This window comes from Pinus tabuliformis, chromosome 3_1 (genome assembly GCF_031772625.1).
Source record: "Pinus tabuliformis cultivar Carrire ecotype Pingquan chromosome 3_1, CPIR1, whole genome shotgun sequence".
NCBI lineage: Eukaryota > Viridiplantae > Streptophyta > Pinopsida > Pinales > Pinaceae > Pinus > Pinus tabuliformis.
The window spans coordinates 204,518,889-204,523,242 of record NC_142301.1 but is presented as its reverse complement, the minus strand read 5'-3'; the positions used below and the strand labels follow the sequence as shown (position 1 = coordinate 204,523,242).

The following is a 4,354-nucleotide window of genomic DNA, read 5'->3' as shown; positions in this document are numbered from 1 at the left end:
AATTGGCAGAACCTGTAGCTGAATTTTCTGAGCTGCAACTGAAGACCCAAAATAGACCAACCAATTCGGTTTCTATGCTGGGATAGTTATCTGTATTTCAATTTGGCTTTTGACTTTACGCTGCATTTGAATGAGAACTAAAACAAAAGTAGTGTAATATCTTCTCCAAAAACTTTTCCCTACAGGTCAATAAAAATAATGAGTTGTTCAACTATAATTGCCAGAATAAAGAGAATCACCATTTTTTCTAAAACAGAGCATCGTTTCCCTTGAATTCCTCTGATGGCCGACACATGGAGTAACTGCCGGAGCGCAGATCTCCACAGGATCAGGAACCAAATCGCATTCTTTGGCTATGATAGATAATCTTGACTTAAGTTCGGTTTGCCACGTTACATTTGCCATTTCTTTTATGGTTCGCAGCACTTCATCTTCAGTAAGGCCGGCCCTTTTTAATGCCTTGCTTTTCAATTGCAACAATACCTCTGAATAGCTTGGAGACAATAGCCGGAGATCACTCAATATATCCCTGATTTTCACCTCCAAGGCATCCGAAGATTCCATTCTTAACTCTTTTTTACGACCCTGGCGAGTAAACATTATATCATTCATAATCTTCAATGGTTCTGATAGTGCATCCAAAGCCATGGCTATATGCAAATCATTTGACATTGACGATGCAAAAGCATTTTGTATCCTGTTAATGCAGTCTTGGATATCTTTTGGGATAGGTTGAGCAATGCTTTGCCTGACATGCCCAGACAAGCATCCTTCACAGTCCTTCAAAGTCTGCAAGACTGGTAGATATAAAAAAGGCGTTCCGATGCATTCTCTAACTGAGATTTTGAGTAGTTAAGTTGAGAACGGTAGTGTGTGCCACTTAAAAATAGTCGCAAAGCCAACGGATGATAGGATTCTAGGACCTCACGGATTGTGAAGAAGTTGCCCAAAGATTTAGATATTTTCTCAGCGTCAACTGTTACAAAGCCATTATGAATCCAGTAATGTATATCGCTGTCATTACAAGCAGCACAGCTCTGAGCTATCTCATTCATGATGTGGAAATATAAGATCCACCCCTCCACCATGAATATCAAAACAGTAACCCAAATGTGCAGCACTCATTGCACTGCACTCAATATGCCAGCCCGGTCGACCAGGACCCCAGGGGCTATCCCAAAAAGGCTCACTGGGCTTTGCACTCTCGGTCTTTAACCTCCTCGCATCCACTCACTTTCCATAGAGCAAAGTCCGCAGGATTTTTCTTCCGTGAATCCACTGCAATTCGCTCCCCTGCACGATTGTCATCCAATTTGCGTCCAGACAAACAACCATACTCTGGATATTTGTCAACCGAGAAGTACACATCACCATTCTCAACCACATATAATCACTACTGAATGATGACTGACAGCCTCCATAATCTCCTGCTCCATCATAATTATTGGAAGATTTTTTCTGCTTTCTTCAACATCTGGTGGTCTCGAAACATGAACTACAAAATTAGTGGCCAAAGGAGCGCATTGAAAACCCTTAGAAGCACCACTGGTTTGTGTATCTAGCTTTTGACTGTCCCCTTCGGAAACCTGATACTTTCTTCTTCTAATCGCATCAATTGACTCGTTTTCTCCAACATTCAACTTGGCAATCTCCTTTTGAGATATTACACTAGTCGAACCAGAACCTCTTTCATTATCAAGGCCCAAAAGATGTGAGGATGCAAAAGCCTTGTCATTATTACTCTGTGGGACAATTACTCTGGTGACAGCCAAAACCTGTTCAGTAGAGGTTAGGGAATGATCTTGTTCATCTCCAGTTGAACACCTATCCATAGAAAGATGTATGGAAGATCTTGTATCATGGTCGATACTCATGTCACTATGCTCTATATTGAGTCCTACTTTCGATGTATTATCCGCATTCAATTTTCCATCAGTAGAGGCATCATCTCCAAGCTTGTGCTTCTCCAGTATTTCAAGAGCATTAGATCGCCTGGCCCTTTTATCCTTCTCTTCTTGCAGTCGACATAATTTTCTTTGTTGATTCTTGCTCAAGCACTGAGAACTTTTCTTCCTGTCTTTCTCAACCTTATTTTTGTCCTTTTTCCTAGACTTGTGATTGCCAGACAAGACAAGTGCATTGCCCATCCAACATAGAGCCGTGGCTATTGCCACCATGTCAGAATAGTAAAAATGTGCCAATTCGAATTTTCTATATATATCGCCTCAACATAGGAAACAAGAATAGAATTGCAGCAAGTGCATTAGACAACAAATATACCACCACAGCTAGGATATACAAGGAAGGGAAATTCCACCCGCTAACCCAGCTCTTGAAAGTTTTTATAAGACCAGTAGGATGCTCCCAGGTATGCGCATAACAGACAGGAAGTATGATGACCCATACAGCAGCAACTACAACCTTCAATATATATCTGAGAATCTGTTTGAATTTCATAGAGTGGAAGTTGCAGACATTAGGATGCACTGACAACGATGTGGAATATAATGAACCAGAGATTTAACGAAGATCTCATCTAAAACCAATGTAGCAAGTGACTTCTCAAGAGATGAAGATTGAAGAATATTTGTAGAAATACATGTCCCAATACAAGCTGGTGTCGCAACTACAATGTCTGGAGGCCCAACCATAGCAGCCTTAAAATCTCGGATCACATTCCTCTGATAAACGAACAGCAGGGCATTCCCATCGCTAACACAATCATTTAATTCAATAGCTGTGACAATGAAGTTTGTTTGGGATTTCCAGTGAGACTTTCTCCAAATAGATTTTTGCCTCTGATTGATGTTTTGAATTGTGCTTGTGCAGAGATAGGATCTTGAAGTCGTTGCTACCTTTTGAAGAGCTGGAGAATAAATTACATAATCTAAACCAACACATTTAATGATTTCTTCTTCAAAACAGGGTTTTGAAGAAGAATCAATCTCTGACATGAGACGGAGTCTAATATCGGCTCCACTTGGGATGGCAGCTGCCACTTTGTGGAGGTGCCAAGAACCGCAGAACTTTGGGAGAGCAGACAGTGCCTCCACCCATTGGGCAATGGAGTCATCATCGACACAACTCTTGACTTAATTTTCAAACTGAAACTGAACTCAAACAATCTTCAAACTAAAACAAGATGCTGCCCTTATGGCTGCTTATTTATTTACAAAGCTACCCTACTTTGCTGTACAAACACTAGATTAGGTAATACTAAAATGCCAAATTAACCATTCAAGTAAACCTGAGAATGATGTAGCTCGAGCATGCTTCCGCGAGGTCACAGATGCAATTGCTGGCAGCCCTTCATGCACGTACTGAGCCTGGTCACGGAAAATACAGCCTGATCTATCAATCAAACTGAAAAACATGTCCATATATGCCGCAATAGGATCACGGAAGCTAAACTCTGTTGGCTGCCCCAACTCTGCAACACATACTTCCAGCTGCACATTGTCAATGTAAACATCTATAGGCAAGTCTACGATTTCTTGTTGCGATGGAGGAAGGATTTCCAAGAACCTTTTAGGGTCTTGGAAATCATATGACTGAATCTGCTCATCGAGATACTGAATCTCATTTTCACCTCTTTCAAAAACTAACTCACAAAATCTAGTTTTGCTTTCAAGATGAAGCTTCAGAGATTTCAAACATTGAAGGAAAATACTGAAAAATTCTTCATTAATTTCAATATCTACTAACCACTTTCTAACTCCGTTTAGAGCTTCACAAAGTGCAGGGTCTGCCACATACCCTACCATTGCATGAACAGATCAGCATGCATTGGAATGTCTGGATCAAGTTGGAGTCGCCAGGTGAATGGTTCAGCCTGCATATGTATCTGACTGTTGTCCACCATCAGCATCAGATCTGCACCTTGATTGCATGTACTGGGACAAGACAAACAACAAGTCGAATGTTCTCCCCAGTATGGTCGCCAGTATGTTAGCGCTTGAAATTTCACCTCAGGCTGAGAAAGGTAAACCTCCAGGCTACATCAAACCATTCAGCCTCGTAGCTAGCCCTACGGGGCAAGAGAAGCCTCTCTCCGGTCAATCTCGGTAGATCTTCAATGGGATGAGATGACCAACAAGGTAACACTGATATTAGGCTAGTAAACTGATTAGAATGAGGTTGATTTGGGGTTTTTAATTAAATAACGGGGTTTTCTGGGCTGCATGGGCAAAATCACAGCTTGAAACAGAGAAATATAATGAACAACACAGGTTATCGACTGAGGCAAGGTAGGCAAGAAATTTAGCATCAAATCTAGATTTTAAATGGGATGGCAAGACTGGTGAGGAGCTAAGGAGGGCAAACAATAACTTTGAATCCTCCTTAAACAGCAGAA

The 4,354-nt window shown here is 41.2% G+C and overlaps 1 pseudogene; it reads right to left on the bottom strand.

Moving 5' to 3' along the window:
• Positions 1-207: 207 nt before the first annotated feature.
• LOC149186507 (cysteine--tRNA ligase, chloroplastic/mitochondrial pseudogene) lies at positions 208-2,177 on the bottom strand (annotated as a pseudogene).
• Positions 2,178-4,354: the final 2,177 nt, after the last annotated feature.